Source organism: Beta vulgaris, chromosome 3 (assembly GCF_026745355.1).
Source record: "Beta vulgaris subsp. vulgaris cultivar EL10 chromosome 3, EL10.2, whole genome shotgun sequence".
In the NCBI taxonomy this organism is placed as follows: Eukaryota; Viridiplantae; Streptophyta; class Magnoliopsida; order Caryophyllales; family Amaranthaceae; genus Beta; species Beta vulgaris.
This window is the reverse complement of record NC_079204.1, coordinates 54,171,597-54,192,052: the sequence shown is the minus strand read 5'-3', so window position 1 is coordinate 54,192,052 and position 20,456 is coordinate 54,171,597.

Below are 20,456 nucleotides of genomic sequence, written 5' to 3'. Positions count from 1 at the left end.
AATTTTCTTTTACTATTTCTTCTCTTCCTCCTTACAAGTCTCATAAATCAGTTACAGTCAGATGACTTCCATCTCCAGTTGGTTATAACAAGTTAAATTTTGATGGGTCAGTTAATGGCTCTTCGACCGATGCTGGTGCCATCATTCGAGATTTTATTGGGCAATTTGTGGCTGCTCAAACACATCGTTTTGGTCAAACCTCAGCTCTTGTTGTGGAAGCATGGGGATTAAGAAATGGCATTCTACTTGCCATCCACCACCGAATTCAAGATTTATACACTGAAGGAGATAACAAAGTAGTTATAAGAATTTCGCAAGGGCAATATGATTGTCCCTGGGGCATACAAACTCTCATTGAATACATACAACAACTGCTTACTCATTTCAGATTCTATACCATTAAACATATTTTTCGGGAAGCCAATCAAGTAGCGGATCTTCTATCAAAAAAAGGTCACATTAGTTCAGCTAACACAGCTGACATTGATCTGTCCACTAATCCTACTCTTTAAAAATATGTAATACTTGATTCGTTAGGGTTCTCACAGAGTGTCCTAACTCTACTCATGTACCAAAAAAAAAAGCATATTGTTTTGCATATTTTGTTCAAAAGTGTAAAAAAATTTAAGAAAAACAACTAGTTTTGAGATGGAGCACCTACACTAGGTGCTTCCAGGAAGGTTCCTATATATGGTACAACTTTTATTATACACCCGACAATAGATGAGCATGGTACATCCCATGAAAAACTATTTTTTGTTTATTGCTGATCACATTAGTTCAGCTAACACAACTGACATTGATATGTCCACTGATCCTACTTTTTAAAAATATGTAATACTTGATTTGTTAGGGTTCTCACAGGGTGTCCTAACTCTACTCATGTACCAAAAAAAAGCATATTGTTTTGCATATTTTGTTCAAAAGTGTAAAAAAATTTAAGAAAAACAACTAGTTTTGAGATGGAGCACCTAGACTAGGTGCTTCTAGGAAGGTTCCTATATATGGTACAACTTTTATTATACACCCGACAGTAGATGAGCATGGTACATCCCATGAAAAACTATTTTTTGTTTATTGCTCACTTGAAATCCTCCAAATGAGCGACATATACTCAAAAGAGAGAGTTTCAAATGAGAAGACAATAGTCTTAAGTGTATCATGCACATGATACATGCGGGTGTATGGTGAATATACTCCACAACTCAACGCTATGAAGGCTTTGGGAAATTTGAAGCCTTAGGTATTTCGTTGTTTTTTTTTTTACTTGTCAACCGTTAGTAAAAAAATACTTCAGGCAATCGAGTTTAGAAACTCTTTCTTGTGATATTATTTGTTCTGAAACGGCCACCATCCGTGTACCATTACCAACAAGTTCACCAAAGGCCATTATCGTAGTTGGTATATTTAGATGCCAACAAATAAAGTGAAGTCGTCTACATGGTCTTGTTTATCATTCCCTGATTACAAGTTCTCATTAACTTAGGTCAATAGAAATTAGGCTATCTACCGCTTTTATCCTCGTAACCCCGTTTGCACAAGCTCGCATAAAGATTTACGTTTAATAATCCCAGATTCCCAGGTGCTTTCACTTCGACATCGTTGATGCCCGTGATCGCTTAGAGCCCCTCTTCCGTTGATAAGTAATCAAAACATGTTGATGGCACGCCTTAGCATGCATATATATATAGCCTTTCCGACGAGAATATCCCTAATAGATCCGGTGCAACTTTAATAAACTCTACCTCTTAAATAGTGGTATCACTACCAAATTAATTAAAGACAATCATTCCTACATTCTCATGATTTAAGGTCGAGGCGATGAACGATATCCATGGTTCAGACATGTGTTTTCCGGTTTCAAAAGCCGGAGGTGTTTTTGAGAGCTCAAAATGTTTCTCTGATCTCTTTTTAGCTTGACAATGATCTTAATGGTCCTTGCCTCGAAAAATTCAAATGTGCAGGCGGCACCCCAATTGTATCTGGTGGATTTCAGCATGCCCCGTTTCTCCTAATACCTATAGGAGAAACCTTAAATACTCTCGAGAGAAAGAGTCACGAGTCACCTAGGAATGTGACTCTTCAACAGATCATGAGCCAAGAATCCCAAGCGACAGAAGCTCGTTGGGATTGCTTATGCGGCGAGATGCGAAGCTCGCCATTGGTTGTTCGTCTTCCGGATCGTGAACGACATTCGCTTTTCCCACCACTTCCACCAGTCATCAGATTTTTGACTCCACTAGCACAATCATCGACCAACGACACCCTCCTTAATATGCAACTCTCTATCGATCAGTTTTACTTGTTTTTGTTTTTAGGGCTTGTAAGAGCTCATAAAGCTCCTCTAGGTTTTACTTTATTATGTTTGATTGTATTAGTATAGGTTGTACTTTATTGTTTAATTAATGCACGTTTTCTTGATGTAAAAATAAAAAATAAAATAAAAAACACTTCATTTCAATACGCCAGCTGATTTTCAATGATGTTGAGTATGATAAAATGATATCCATATCTAATAAGGGGTAGAGAATATATTGATATGTTTAAAAATATACCCATATTACCTTTTCTATGAAAATACAGAATATATATATATTTGTTTTGCGCATAAATTTCTATATGCAAGGTGACATGAAATTCCTTGTAAGAAAAAAGGAATCTCTTATCTATTCGAAAATCTGAGTGGGGGAAATTCGCTTACGCATGCAGCAGACGACACTTCTGCTCCCCCAAATCGATAACATATCTTTGTGAAAGAACTTGCCGAATTTTATTATTATCTAAATTTCGTGAACAGTTGATAATATAACATCAAGGAATTAGATGTATACATCGAAGTGACTCATCCCTCGGCATCCACTACACTTTGAAACTTATATTATGTGATGCATGCAAATATGCAATGTCAGTTTGTCACCAAAACGAATTTTTCTTTTTGGGAATAAATCGGAAATGAGAAGTTTCAACCTGATATTCCATTATTCCACCCTTCAAATTGCTGTAAAATAGGGGAAAATAAATCAGCTGTTAAACATGTAATACATATATATTAGAGAAGAATGAAAGAATGCTCATAAGCTATGTCGCTCAGACACGGATTAAGTGTCTACTCAGATACGGGTGTCAAGTGTCTGACTCGGCTATTTTGTAGAAAAAAGACAAATTTTTAGTTTAAAATGAAGTATTCAAGTAAAGTGTCGTGTCGGACACGACACAACATGACACCCGGTTTTTGGGGTAAATGAAGGTGTCAGAGTAACATAGCTCATAAGACAGGTCACGTAAATAATATATATATGTCTTATAATATTTGTACCACATTGTTTTGTTAAGATGTTAATCCACATGTGAACTTGTCCTACATTAAAGAAAGAGACAAAACTGCTAATGTACAAGTTTTTATGGACTTCTACTCCTATTACCAATTGGTTTTAGGATGGGACCTCATCTGGGCTTGTGTGTGGTCACTCTCTCCTCCCATAAAGATCTGTGTAAGCAGGTCCAATAATGTATATATCATTTTTTATTGATTATTTTTGTTATCCCGATCCAGTATCTTTTACACAAGCGATCATGCATGACTCTACCGATGGCATTGAGAAAAGGAGATTAATGTGTTGAGTGTGTCTTTGTTATGGTTCTATAGACCTAGAATTGTGTGCTGATCAATTGCTTGTGCGAGAATATATGGTTATAATTAATAAATTAATTAATTCTCTAATTTAAGCATTATGAATTAATGTGAAAAGAGAAGAGAAGTTGTAGGAAAGAAAAGAGGAAATAATAAATAAAAGCCGAATGGTGGAAAGGAAAACAAGTTACGTTGTTTTCTTTGGTAAAAGAATTTAAGCCATTCTTTGTTTAGAGCATGTAAGTTGTTAAAAATAGCTTAGCTTGTAATGTAGAAAATTTAATTCATTATTCACATCAGAAAAGTTTAGTCTAAGAAAAGTGTATTTTCTTACATTACATATTTTATTTCCTTCATGGTGGTTGTTTATTTATCCCTAAAATATTATTTATTTGAGAGGTATCAATTTAATATTATTTAGTAGAAGCCACCGCTGCGAGCTCTAACAATTGGTACTAGAGCCAACGTCAAAATATAAAGTGGTTAAATTTTTGACTTTGAAAAAATATTTATAATGGCATCTACTAGTGGAACCATAAAAGATGGAAAATATGAAATTGAAAAATTCAACGGGAAAAATAATTTTTCCTATTGCAGGATGCAAATGAAAATTTGCTTATATCACAAAAGTTGCACCCTTGGCAGGAAAAAACAAAAACTCGAGGACATGAAGGATGAGGATTGGGAAGAGTAGTTAGATCTTGAAGTACGAGCGGCTATAATCTTATGTCTTGAGAGGGATGTTGCATTCTTGGTGAATGAAGAAGCAACGGCTGCTAACGTGTGGTCAAAGTTAGAGACAAACTTCATGATGAAAACTCTAACAAACATGATCTACTTAAAATCAAAATTGTATACATGCAAGATGAAAGAAGGCACCTCAATCCTAGAGGTATATCAATAAGTTTGATAGGATTATATCAAACTTAGCTTAAAGGATGATATAGATGTGAAGGTAGATGAGGAAGATCAAACACTCATGTTATTACTTTCATTATCAAAGTCCTATGAAAATCTGGTTCAAACAATGAACGAGGTGGAAAATTGTGAGAATATATATATGGTTATAATTAACAAACTAATTAACTCTCTAATTTAAGCATTTTGATGAATTAATGTGAAAAGAGAAGAGAAGTTGTAGAAAATAAAGAAAAGAGGAAATAATGACAGAATGGTAGGAAAGGAAAACAAGTTTCGTTGTTCTTTAGTTGTTATAAATAGCTTAGCTTGTAATATAGAAATTTAATTCATTATTCACATCAGAAAAGTTTTATTTGAGAAAAGTATATTTTTCTTACATTAAATTTATTATTTATTTCATAGTGGTTGTTTGTTTATCCCTAAAATATTATTTATTTGCGAGGTATCAATTTCATATTATCGAGTAGAAGCCAAATTTTCGCTACAAGCTCTAAGAATAATGTTATTTCTTTCCTATCATTATGTCATTATTTCTTCTTTTCTTTTCTACAACTTCTCTTCTTTTTCACATTAATTCATAATTCTTAAATTAGAGATCAATTAGTTTATTAATTATAACCATATATATTCTCAAAGTTTGTAAATGTAGAACTAAATAAAATGAGTACAGAACGTGAATTGTTCCTTACAATGGAGTCTTGATTAATTATAAGTGTCCTAAACCATGCGGACACTCATGGACCTAATTTGGTCATTACCCTGAAGTTCTGAACGCTTTGATTATATTTAAACAAATTTTGATGTGTCGAAAGCAAAGGACATGAAACATAAAATGAGACATATGAGACATAGGTCATTTTAAGTTTTGAGTTATATTTCGCCGAGGATTGTTAAACATCGCCCAAAAATTACTTAAAATCACCCCGAAATTATTTTATTAGACTGTTTTACCCTTTTTTTTATTTCACCACCCACCACCCCTCCACCACCTCCCACCACCCCCACCACTCACCATCACCTACATCCTCCTGTCACCCGCCACCACCACCACCATCAACCTGCTAACAAAATTTCGAAATTTTTTTGGACCATGGTGGCGAACGCCTCGCCTGGACGTTCGCCTCGCCTGGACGTACGCCCCATGGCCCGAACGTCAAGCCTAGACGTTCGGGCTGGACGTTCGCCCCATGGCCCGAACGTCTAGGCCCGACGTTCGGGCCATGGGGCGAACGTCCAGGCGACGTGTTCGCCACCATGGTCCAAAAAAATTTCGACATTTATCTGGCCATGGTGTTCGAAAGATCTGGCCATGTTGTTTGATTGATGTGCGCTTCGAGAAACGCCAGCAGGAAGTGAGAGATATGCCGGCAGTAGATGATAGAAAGGCTCAAAACAATCTCGAAATTTATGTGCCCATGGTGTTTGATTGATGTGCGTTCGAAAGATCTGGCCATGATGGTGAGAGAAACGCCGGCAGGAGAGAAACGGGCAGGAGATGAGAGAAAGTCTCGAAATTTATCTGGAGGTGGGGTGGTGGAGTCTACGGCCTGGCAGGAGGTGAGTTTTGGTGGTGGCGAACGCCTAGCAGGAGGTGGGTGGTGGTAGCCTGCTAGGAAGTGAGTGGTGGTGGCAACTTGGTAGGGGGATGGTGGTGATTTAAGAAGAAAAAAGAAAAAGTTATATATGTAATTTCATATTTTTTTTTTGGGTGATTTTAAGTAATTGTGGAGCAAATATTAGAAGTTCAGTATTTTGACTATAACTATTTTCAGTTTATCTTTTAGTCTTTGCATAGGATTAGAACATCTAGATAAAGTAGAAGTTTTTGTCAAGTTTCCATTATCTGTGGTTAGGAGTTGGCGGCTAGAATTTAGATATAATTCCATTCTACTTAAAACCTCCTGACTTGAGTGGAATTTACTTTGCACAAGATATGATAGCAAGTTTCAGGTTTTGCCTCAATTCCACAATGAATCCTAAAATCCTATACCAATCTTTGTTTCCCTTATCTAAGATTTATGATAGTGAATTTTGTAATTTAGAATTTGGACAAGGGCCAGAGGGAACTCTTGTTTATACTAAGGTTTTAATTTCAAAGAAACTTAAGTCAAGATAAAGATTCATAACAAAAAACAACGATTAGAGGAAATCGTTATTTGGGAACTTTAGTTTGTAGAAGAACTCAAAAAGTGATCTGAGTTGAAAATTGCACCTACTAATTAATCTCTCTTGCCATTGATTTAATTTCAAGTCTACTCTTAAATTCTATAAAATGTAATAACAAAGTTCCCACTAAAGCACCTATCCCTCTAATTAGGGGCCTTCATCTGAATAACACATGCGATGTTGTTGTATGGTGTGTTTGAAGATGAATCATGAAGCGAGTAGGTGAAGAGGCGAGATATTGATGTGTCATGTGTGTGCGTGTGTTGTGACATGACAAACCAAGCTAAGCAAGCAGTAGAGTGCAAGCCAAAAGCCACGGGTAGGTCGGGGTGTTGCTAGCAAAGCCATGGGCAAGCTGTGGTGTTTATTAACTATGAGTTTCTTTGGTGCTTTGAACATCTCAAGGCCACACGTTGGGTGTGGCTTTAGAGGAAGGCCACGGCCTGACCGTGGTGTTGTTTGGCTACGGGATTTTCTTGTTTTCCTACTCAGATTCAGTTTCTTATAGAATTAGGTTTTCGTTTTAACCCTAGTATATATATGTTTGAGGTTGTTTATTTATTGTATACTAAGTGAGAAATATTCTTTAGATTTAGAGAGACTACAGAATTCTAGAGAGAGGTTAGAGATTCTAGAGAGATTAAAGAATTCTCCTTGTATCATCATCTCATATTCAAAGTCCTAGTGTTGTGTTCATGGTTTTCTCCCTATTCAAGGGCTTTCACGTTAAATCTTCTTGTGTTCTTTATTGCCTTTTGATTTCTTTGTTCCTTCGTGTATTATACTTCGATTACTTGATTTGTTAGCACCTATACGATATGTATTCCTAACAGTTGTCTTCCTTTTTGCAATTTGTTTGTAATAAAAAGCCCCAAATCATTGATTGATTTCTTGATTAAATACGTCACTAGCTTACAATCCTTAATCTCAATATCACCTCTTCAAACTTTAACCAGCCAAATTTGTTCAACGCTCACAATATATTCAATTATCTCCCATCAAAAGAATTCATTGCTAATTAATCAATCCAGGTCGCCATTACTAAAGACTCCTAGAATCTCTCAAAAATGGAAAAATTATTCTCTGTCTTATGTTCATGTGAATGTTGATGCTTCCTTTATGAATATTGAAACCATAACAAGTATAGCAGGTGTTATAAGAAATCATCGAGTAGATTGGATAAGGGGGTTTCAGAGTCTATCATATGCTACTAACTCTCTTCATGCAAATGTCTTGCCATAAGGCAAGGTTTACGTATTGCTAGCAAGGCAAAATTTTCTCACATTGTTATACACTCGTATTGCAAAAAAGTCGTCAACGTTATTAGCTCCAATACTGGCTATACAGATCTAAATAGTGATATTATCAATGATTGCAGGATGCTGAAGCATTACTTTATGGACATAGCGTTGGAGTTCGTTAGAAGACAAGACAATCAAATAGCCAAGAAAAGTAGAAATGGGTCAAACAACCCGAACGTAATTAGGCAGTTTCCCCTATCTCCTAATTATTATCAAGCATTGCTAGATTCGGATTGTACTAGGATTTTTGGCGAAAACACTTAATTTAACTCAATGTTATTCTTTGTTAAAAAAAATGTACATGGGAATTGGGATAAGGAATGATTGATTTGTTACATCATGTAAAGCCAACCATAAGTAATTCGGGAATTGACAGGACTAGATATTCTCTTGCCAACCTTGACAGTTATCTGTTCCCAAATTAATAGAAAGTTCTTATTCATCTTTTCATGACGCATTTGATTCTTCTTGACTCTTGAGTGATATGGCATGTGAAGGCTAGGAGAACATATGAAGGCTAGGGAAAAAAAATTTGATACTACTTGTATATAATCCTTTCATAATACAAAAATTTATTTCAAGTCAATTGTTGTATTTGTTTGATGATGACTTCTCTTTAATTTTATCATAAACAATAAATCGTATACCGTTAGAATAGTACTAAATAAATTTAACCCACGAAACACAATCTTCATTTTATATATATATATATATAAGATTACATGAGAATACTCCTTACATGTATGAGAAATGAGAATGATTTTTTTTCTTAATATTTTTTTTCTTTTTGGAGTTTCATCATTTTTTCATTAGAGTTATATCACTTCATCATAAGAGTTGTAGCGCGTAAAATTCATTTCCATTTCTCATATAAGTAAGCATTCTCATATGAACTCACTTATATATATATATATATATATATATATATATATACACACTCTTTTTAAATTTACTTACTTTACTTTAGGAAAATAACAAGAAAAAAGTCTAAAAGTGATCGAGAGAGGAAAACTAAAAAGGTAGAGAGAGAAATTATAAGGTCTATTATTATTTTAAGGGAAAAGCTATATGCAGCCTAAGGGATGTATATAAGAAGCTAAAAATGGAAATAAGTTGCATTAATTGATCACTTATTACATCAATTGATGCAAAAATTTTCCATAAATTCACAACTTATTTCCATTTTAAGTAGTGTATTTATGTCTTATATGCAATCCTAAGGGTTGCATACACTAGGGGAAAAAACATAAAGGGCTGCGCAGGAAGGGCTGCGCTTTTCGTAAAAGCGCAACCCTACTAGTGAAGGGCTGCGCTTATTTAAAAAAGCGCAACCCTACTAAGCAGAAGGGTTGCGCTTTTTAAAAAAAGCGCAGCCCTTCACTAGTAGGGCTGCGCTTTTTTAAATAAGCGCAGCCCTTCTGTAGGTAAGAAGGGCTGCGCTTTTAAAAAAGCGCAGCCCTTCTGCTTAGTAGGGCTGCGCTTTTTTAAAAAAGCGCAGCCCTTCCTGAAAAAATTTGAAATTTCGGAATCGCGGGCTTTGAAATATTGAGCGGGGATTCGTCAAATATATTATCCCTCATTCTCTCTCCTCTCTCACGTCCCTATTATTCCTTTCCTCCTTTCTCTCATCCTCTCTTCTCTCTCATCCTCTCTTCTCTCTCAAAAACTCCCATAAACATTTGCGACAAAAACCTTGAAATGATTTGCACTAAACATGGCGACGGAGTCCGATTGCCTATTGTGATACCTTTTCGGAAGCGGAACGAGCCAACGAGTCAAACTCACTGCTATGCCGTGACGTTTAGGCTTTTTAAGCCATCCGAGTTCGTTTAAACCTCCAAATACCCATTTTAAGTTTTTCCGGAAAATTTTTTTCCTTTAAATTATGTATTTGGGTTTTGTTTTATGTATTTAAACATTATTAGGTTGTAGTTCTTGTATTTTTTCAGATCTATAATGTTCTTGTATACTTCTCTTTGTTTATATATTTTGATTAATGTTCTTGTATACTTCTCTTTGTTTTGATTAATGTTCTTGCTTGTATACTTCTCTTTGTTTTGATTAATGTTCTTGTATACTTCTCTTTGTTTATTTTGATTAATGTTATTCTTGTATACTTCTCTTTGTTTATTTTGATTAATGTTATTCTTGTATACTTCTCTTTGTTTATTTTGATTAATGTTATTCTTGTATACTTCTCTTGTTTATTTTGATTAATGTTATTCTTGTATACTTCTCTTTGTTTATTTTGATAATGTTCTTGTATACTTCTGTATACTTATTGTATACTTCTCTTTGTATATTAGTTTTTGTTCCTTTTTTTCATTTTCGTTTCATTCTTTTTATTGTTTTGGGTTTAGTATTTTCGTTTCGTTTCTCTTCTGTTTAATTTCAGAAAATGTGAGATTATGAGTAAAAAAATGACAAAATAAAAAAAAAATTTTTTTTTTTTTTTTTTGGTAGGAAGGGCTGCGCTAGTTAGGAAAAAGCGTAGCCCTTCTAGCCCAGAAGGGCTGCGCTTTTTCCTAACTAGCGCAGCCCTTCTGGGCTAGAAGGGCTGCGCTTTTTCCTAACTAGCGCAGCCCTTCTAGCTTAAGGGCTGCGCTTTTCTAGCGCAGCCCTACTTAAAAAGTGAAGGGCTGCTACTGAAAGGGCTGCTGTCAAAAAGCGCAGCCCTACATGCCTTTTTTAGCGCAGCCCTTCTTCATTTTTCCACTAGTAATATAGCATAACCCTTATTTTAAATTAAAAATGGACAGTATGGGTGAAAAAAGAGGAATAAGCATATGTGACGTGTTAAGAAAGATTAAAAAAAAAAAGTAACAGTGTGTAGATTAAAAAGAAATAGATCAAAAAAAAAAGTGTGAGATTAAAAAGGAATGGAGGAAATACTAAATAAGAATGTACAAATAATATGAAAAGTAGTTGATATATTTAACTTCAATGCATTGGTCAGACCATCAATAATCTATATCTATACTAATATATTAAAAGGCGTGCGTAAACTAGGAACGGTGCCACGTGGCGCTCTCCCTATGGAGTTTTAGTTCATGTAAGATGTAATCCATGTACAATAAAAAAAATTAGAAATTACATAGTATAGGTTTGATCTCGGGACCTCAAGTTCATATACTAAAGTTTTAGCCACTAGACCAAGTTGTATTTAGTGATATCATATCAAAGTACAATATTAATAAATGAAAATATTCTTACCCGGGGCATAGCCCGGGCCTAATAACTAGTAAATATATTAAAAGGCGTGCATAAACAAGAAACTGTGCCACGTGGCGCTCTCCCTAGAGAGTTTTACTCATGTAATCCATGTACAATAAAAAAAATTAGAAATTGTGTAGTATAGGGTTTGATCCCAAGACCTCTATTACATATACTAATTAAAGTCTTAACCACTAGACTAAGTTGTATTTAGAATTATTATCATAAAGTATTATGTTAATAAATGAAATTTTTCTTACCCGTGACATAATCCGGTCCTAATAACTAGTTAGTTAATTAAATCAAAAATAAGTAGTACTATTTAACTTACTCCTTTTTATTTCATAACTTTTACTAAGTAGCAAAAGTTATCAAAAACAAGTAGTACTATTTAACTTACTCCTTGTTCTTTCATAACTTTTACTACTTTTGATTAACTAATTGATGGTCTTGTCCAAGTTTCTGCCTATTTTTAATCATATGCAGTATATATTACTTAATTTTATTTTAAAATTATTTTAATAAAAATAATATACTCTCCCGTTTCTAAGTGATGTTTCTTGAAATCTTGACAATATTTAGAATTACATAAAATATTCTAATTTTCTTTCTAATATATAAAAAAACAATAGGATCTTATTTTATTTTGCTTCAAAGAGTACTTTTATTAAATAAATTTTTACAAATATGTGAATATATATTAATCATCAAAGATGTGCATTAGAAGATGTGCAAATTAAGTTAAGAAAATCAATAAGGAAGACAGAAAGTAGTATCTTTTAAAAAAGAAAAAAAGTTACTTTTTAGATAAAATATGACTCAATCCACAACTCACAAGTCTAGTAATTATATAAAAATGAACGGTTAGACATTTAAATTTTAATTAAAAAAAACTAAATAAGGAGTTTGTATTGTAAGAGACTGTCTACTTTTAAATTAAAATTAGGTAATGGTAAGTCCAATATTAAAAAGAGAACGATTAGTCTGATAGTGACTAGGTTAATTTATTTCAGTGACTAATTTATCTATTTAATGACTAAATCTATTTTTATATTAAAATTATGCCGTCTTTTTTAATAATTTTTGAATAAGAAGAACCGGAGAAGATTAGGGAGAAAGTAGGCAAATTCTTTCAAGGCCAAGTATTTAGGAAAAATAAAAAATAAGCAAGCACACATATGTTATATACTTATATAGAGTACTTTAGTAGCCACATCGATGATGTGTCCAAAACATTAGGAAGCACAAATGATGAAACCCAATGATATCAAGTGCCAATTTCTTGTATGCTTAAAATATCAACAGCTTGTTAATTGTAATGACATAATCAATCATGAAAAATCAGAAAATCTTAATATTTATGTCCTCATGTATGTGTAGTTCCAAAGAACGCATAAGCGACAATGGCTTAAGTGGACATCTAATCACCCCCCAATCATCCCTTCTTCAAAGTCATGTCATTGCAATTTTGCCACTAATACCAAGAACCATGGATTTACCAATCTACAAGTGGTCGGTTCTCCCTTCTTTCTCTTTTTCTTTTTCTAATATTTTTTTTATATATAGGTATAAAAATTATTAACAAATGCGAATACTTAAATTAAATTATAGATGTTCAAGAATCGAAATATAAAATTATACTACCCTCTATTTCTTAGTTACGACATTTGATTTTTTACTTGCATGTCGTAATCTTAATTGTTAGACACTAGATTTATCGCACTTCTTTAACATTGTTTTTACTATTTCATCATTAATGATATTAATGGTCTAATTATAAAAAAAATAATATTAAATGGTCAAAACTGTGTGTCGACAAATCTAAATATTAAATTGTTGAAACTAAAATATTAAAGAAGTATGAAAGAAGAGAGGTCATTGAGTGAGCCTTAATGGGCCCATTGTGCCCTAAAAATAGTAAGTAATGAAGAGACAGCTCCAGGAGGCAGGCACAAGTGATCCTCTGCCCTGGGCCTCTTCGAGATGTCTAAGATTCCACTTTGAAGCTTGGCCTTGCAACTTGATTCCATGTCTTTTGCTTTTAAAACATAATTTTTACAGATTCTATTGCTATTTATTCACCCTGAGAGAATCTAAAGTTGTTTAGGATTAGTATAAAGTATAAAATACTTGTTTCGTAGTTCGTACAGTCTCTAATGCACATGCTTGAAAGCGAAAACAAATGTAAGTAGTTAAATCCCGAATGACTATATTTCTTACTATATATCGATCCAAATATATGATCACAGTTTGCACGAAATTTAACTTTCAAAGTGATGTGTTGCTAGTTGCTACATGAAAATACAGTATTAATATATAGAGTGTTGCAATTACAAATTTGTTCATCAAATCATCAAGGTTTCTCACTTAGGCTTCTTCTGTCTGCATTCCAGGTGGTGAAAAAGATTTGAGTTCTACTATGAGATAAAGCAATAATTGGGTACCTCCTGAAACATAAAAGATTGACCATAAAACTATAGAAATGTCATTAAAGAATTAACTCCAAAGTTCCAATTGCACCTCCTTTTAGCATGTTGCTCTTCTTACGTCATATAAAGAAGCCAACTTCTATTACTTGGGAAACGTATCTTTATATGTGATCCATTATGGTATCACTGTATCTGCAAGGAACACTGTAGTAGTGTGATAATAAATCTACATATAATATGAACATATACACACAAAAAAATGGAAAGAGATAAGTTCTACCACAATAACATGTCATGCCCTCCAATACACCACATTAAATATCTTTTGAGGTAGGAAATTCTTTTTATTTTATTTTTTTGAAAAATAGAAGCCAATTACATAACAATATTAAGGTCCGTACAAATATTAAGGTTCATATAATCCGACTTTCAAAGATCCCTACAATAACTGGGGGATGAGAAACCCCTAGTTACAACACAAGTCATATCCGAACTTCTACAAGTTTTTGCCAAAGCATCCGCAATTTTGTTTCCCTCGCGCCGACAGTATTTAATCTGAATTTTTGGGAATCTCGTGCGCCACTGCCTGCAAGCATTAATCATATTCGCCACTTTGTCAAATTCTTTCTTGTGATTAACAAATTTTACAGCTTCTTTACAGTCGGAATATATAATGGAGCGATGTAGATGAAATTTAACCCATATACTTTTAGGTTAAATTGCATCGTGCACCCGGTAACTCAGTGTACAATGCACATGCATGTGTATTATAGGACGACTTGTGATGACCATGTGCCCTCAACCTTTTTATATATAAATATGTTCATTGGCGCGCACTAGATCGAGAACACTCTTGTGAATACTCTAAGATGCACCATATTAAAAGAACATCATGTAAGTAAAATTACATTAATTTCATTACCTGAAGAAGTTGAAGCAGGCTTTACTGCTCATATGATTAACCACACCAATATCAGGTTCACATAAAGGGAAAAAAAGGCTACTAAGTGACTAATAATACAAGTAGCATAAGGTTTCTCCTATCTTTTGATGAACCAAAGTGACTCTTGAGAAAAAGAGCACCCTTCTTTTTCAACAACTTTTATGTAAACAATGACTGATAAAATTGCAACTGATCTTAGTCTAATTAACAACTGTCCGTTCTTTTTTTCACTCACCCTTTCATATTCAAGCTTTATAGTCAAAGAAAAAAGCTTTAAACAACAGCAACATGAACAACTATCATCCATAAAATTCATACAATATACTCATCTATATGTACTTCTAAAGCATATAAAAACCATTTCATCCCACTTAAAACTCATCTTTATGTTATAAGAGAAAAAATGAACCAAAAAAAACTCAAACTTGTCATTTTCTTAAACCAAAAACTCATCTTTATACAAGTATTGTAGTTTTCAGATTTATGCAAAGAAATTTGCATCCTCCATTATTGAAGCCAAGAAGAAAAAGATTATTTAGCGACATTGATCTAATCCATAAATTAAAGTTTATAGTCAAAGGTTGAAATATCCAGGAGTTGTATAATTGAAACTTTAGGAAACAATCATTTACCTACTATATCAAAACTTTAGCTAAAGATCAAAACCTTTTTTCTTGTGTGTGTGTGATATAGCAATATGAGGTTTTCATTAGGCACTAACTATAATTTTTAAAACGCTTAAAAACATACTCACTTTTTCACTTTTGGTCCCAATCTGAAAGCTAAGGTTTTGGTTTAATAATAAGATGATGACAAAGTACAATCCAATCAGAGATTTAGAACCACATTTTGTTGCTTCATGCTCTCATTGCTTACTAAAGAAGAGTGAAGACTAATATAGTGAAGTTGATCTTAGTCCTTGTTAAAAGAAAAGATTTGCTTTCAAAGAAATAGGTGAGATTATTGGTATTATCATCCGTCGTGTCAGGATAGGATACGGGTAAACCTGTCTTAAGATGATCCGACCCGATTTGCTTGACCCGAAATTCTAATAAAATGTTAAAGACCAAATTTTTTAAATGTAAAATATAATATTTTATATAATATGACTAGTAAGTAATCAATATTATATTATTTACATAAAATATACTTTAACATCAACTTTAATATCTTTGATTTGTTAATTTGACATCGTTATATCATACTAAATATGTATAGTTAAATGAAATATACTCATTTTATATGAAAAATAGAAAAATATAAAAAGTTGATAAAAATGCGTCATTAACCCATATTTTAACCCTACCCGACCTGCAACCCACAAAAGCCGACATGTTCCAAAATTGCACCCGACCCATATTTGGTTTAAACCTTTTAAGTTTGGTGGTGTGGTTGTAACAAGAATAAGTTATAAGTTAATGAAATAAGTTCGAAAGATATAGTATAAGTCATAATTACGACCACTTTAACGGTTTGGCCAGGATAAAGTCGTCTTGAATCGATTGAGTCGAGTCAGGCTGGTCTTGATCAGCTCTAATTTGGTAAGTCTACAAGTTGTTAAACAGTCTTTTTAAGAAGTGTATTTGATCAATACACTATAATACACAAAACAAATCACTTGTGTGACCAGTATTTTTAAACATCTTTTCTCCTATCTTTCCGGCTTTAGAAGATCTTTTGACAAAAATTGACGAATGATTTTTCTTCTTTCCAGAAATACTTGGTCAAGTAAAAAAGGTTGAAGATCATGTTAAACTCACAACAGTATGGGGTTTTTACTGGCACTACTAATTAATTTATGAATAATCTCGGAAGTGCACTTTCACAACTTACAATTTATTTGCCCAATAACATCATGACTATAATCTGGTTATAGTTATACTGCAAAGATCCACCATTTCTTTAAGTTTTTTGGTAAACATGGCAATTAATTCATTAACTAATAATGTTAAACATATTACAATCCGAAAGTAGTTGGTCCGAACAATATCTAGAGGGGTGGACCATTTCTTTAAGTTAACCACACTCATTTTCAACCAAAGTGCAAGATTTATAAGTATCAAGTAGTATTAACTTACCTGCTGCAGTATACAGTATACACTATACAGGAGTTCTTCAAAGAGAATTAAGGATCAAAACAGAGGTCTGGCACATGAAGGCTGCAAGATTGTTTTATAATCATGGTGAGTGTAAAGAACGTTCAACAAAATCTATGTACATGTTCAGTTTAAACAGATTTTATCACTAAAAATCAGTTTACATCAATATAAGACAGTTTAATAATTTGTGTTGATAATTCTTAAACCCCTTGACGTGTAATATGCTCTTCCAACATCGTCATTTCTCACAATTGTATTTGTGAGTCATCATTAGATTCTTGATTAAGCCTTTAGGACTCTCTCAAAGGTGAGACTTTGTATGTTATCTTAATTAGTAGGTTTAAAGATGCCATAATTACGAGCACTAGTTCAAGAAACATTAATGTTTACCATAAACCCACTAATAAATATTTCTTCCTCAATCAAACAATAGCACAGAAAGTTTAGGACATGAGTGTAAGAAGATAAAACCAATAACCCACAAACTGAACTTTCAACTATCACCTTAAACTTTTAGCTGACAGCTTACTATAGTAACTAGTGCCAAACTGCCAATCATATCACTAAGGCATCATTGTGGAGGTCGAAATATGTAGTCTCACCTGGCCTATGTTACTTGTACTCTTCACTTTACCTCGAATATCTGTGTCAAAATGGTTCATATTAGGCCAACATTATGAAAAATGATCATAAAATAGCTGAGTTGGACTAATTCAACAACTCATGTACGACGTGAGTACCCAAGTTCAAGTAACATAACCGTTGGCTGCTATTAACCAGCACTCCAGCAGAGATGCCGTTTCCTGTATACTGAGGCCTTGTTTGGTTGACAAAATAAATTATGGGAAGTGCAAATTCCTAGGAAGTAGAAGTATATGAAGTTGTTTGGTTGGCAAAATCATGGGAATTTGCACTTCCTAGGAAGTTCTACTTCCTCCAAAATGGAGGAAGTTACTTACCTAGGTCCCCTAGGTAAGTAGAGCTTCCCATAGGAAGTTCTACTTCTCATTATCAACCAAACACAATTTTACACTTCCTAGGAATTTCAAATACATGGAAAAAATAACTTCCTAGGAAGTAGGACTTCCTATATACAAAACAAGGCCTGATTTTCTAAAATTGGTGTCAATTAGGCTATATGTGCACCTCAGCACCAGTCTTTAGCATAATAAAAAGAGGGATTTGAGACTTGGAGAATTCCATTTAAAAGCAGGCTTACAAATCATAAATAAACAATAAATATGATAAAAAAAGATAAAAAATACTTCATATAATAATGTTAATCATAATTATAATGATATGCAGTCTCAACAGATCCTCTAATCACATGGTTAAACATTATGCTATACGTCAGTGTTGTATAGAAACACCTACAGGTTGTGGATGTTGGAAACAACCATATGTTAAAAGTAGCATATATCATCATTGATACTTCCACTCTATGCTTAATCTAGATTAACAAGTAGCAAAAATTTGATTAACAAAAAGAAAACTACTCCTTTATAAAGTGGACTTACATTAGACATATCATAAGTATAACATCTTCAGATTGGATAACTACGTGCGTCAGCGAAAAAACCTGGCGAATAGCCAAACAGGAAGCTTTTGTTGTGGCAGGACAAAAGGCAAATAGCAACTTAGTTTATTTTTGTTTTATGGACAAGAAGAAAGCCTGTAAGTTATAGGCAATCTTACTGATTGGTAAATTTTCATTCTGCTTTGCCTTTTATAAAATTGACAAGACTTAAATTTCATGCGTATAATCAGCAAATATTAAAGGCTTGTTAAGAACTTACACGCCACCTTTAAGATGCTGCTACAATTTTTTCATAGATCTTATAACATTAAAAGTAGTTGAATCTAGGGAGTTAGTCTCTGTTTATTTCCACTGATCTAGCAAGAATAAGTTTATGACAGGTTGACAACAAAAGGTTTCAAAGAGACAATTACTTGAACGTATCAAAAACAGTATGCATTAACATAAAGGTAACTAAGCTTTTCAACAACTAAAGATTAAGGTTTGATAAATTTTAGAGCCACTCAAGATGACTATACAACTCAGACTGGCCCAGCCTTTTTTGCTGCAAAACTTTGTTACGCGAAGTCGGATACATCAGTATATGACTAAGTGTCCAAGTCTACTATCTTATGAAAAAAGAAGTTCCTGATTATGCTCAAAATGAAATGTTGAAATTGTCCATACCCATGTTGGAGTGTCAAGGATCGGACACGGATGCTTGAGATAAAATGAATGATTGGAGTAGCATAGATACCTCCATTATTAAGAAAATTTGTAGGAGTTGTTTATGCAAAAGTTTTAAATGATATAAATCATTCTTTAACATGAAAAGCTTATAATTGGGTGTTAAAGTAACTAACATTGCTGGTGTCATCTTGCTGCTGCTGGTCCATTCGCAGATGATGACAGTTTCTTCTCTCTCTCTCCTATATGAGATTATAGTGAAGTGTGAACCCACTTTAGAGCTTCCTTCCTGCATATAATCATGAAGAGGCAGGCACGCAACGGTTAACATTTCTAATGCAAAACAAGTGGAATCCACAGAGGAAATTTTCTGCTGCTTAATCCCACCACAAGATAAAGACATGCCAAAATATTGATTATATGGTGAGAATAAATCAGGTTATTTAGTGTAACTAATTAAAATCTAATACATTAATTAATCATCCAATATGATTCAATGCATTTTTTTCAAATAGCAAAAAGGAACATCTAGAATAAGTACCCTTAAACAACATTATATTAACATGACTTTAGAGAAGTTTGTGACTGTTGTTAATCTATCTGCTTCTGTAACGAAATGCAAACCGCACTTTCATTAGAATAACAATATTTGAAGATTAGATGCAACTTCCACTAAGCAATTAACATAAACTGCATCTTATTTCCTCATAAACATACTTTAATCATACTATCAGCCATATGTTTAGTACTCCATTTGTCATTACATTAGAGACTCAGATGTTAAGTAGCAAAACATTTGATCAGGTTCAATGAAACTTCCACTAACATTAACTGCGTTGTTTTTCCACATAAACATACTTTAATCATAACTCTCTGTCGTAAATGAAGATACGATTTCAGCAGACTTTTAACCTACCTTATTGTATACAGACACAGAGTATACACCAATCGATGCCCCTTGCTGCAGATGAAAGACGTCAGGATTTCAAGCATCTAACTGATGCTGCTAGATATGTGAAGTCCGAATATGCTTTAGACATCATTTATGTAAACCAGTATCATTAGGCTTCAAATCCATCAAATACATTTACCATTTAGTGCAGTGCTTGAGGTTGTATACAAATTTCTGCAGAACAGATTGCAGTAATCAAGATATCATTTCATCTTCTGTGATGAAAGTTAATAAGCTAATGAGAACTTCTAGCCATGTCAAAGTAGAGAAAACTACAAAACAGAATATATCTTAATATGATCAAGAGAAACTTTTACATGAATCTAAGCACCTTTGATCGGTTTTATGGTCCATTATACACAAAGCGCTAACGCTATTTTCTGCATGAATCTATTGCCTGGTTCAGTCATCATCAGTAAGAATAATAACACCATTTATTAGAGAATTAGGAAATAATAGGTGGCAGTATTAGTTATTTTCAATAAATTTGGAGTTTAAGCTTAGGAGAGTTATATATTTCTGTTATGTGACATTCCCATGATAACTTATTGTGAGTGTCTAACCCATGATTTGCTGCCCTAAAGTTTTTCTGCATCTG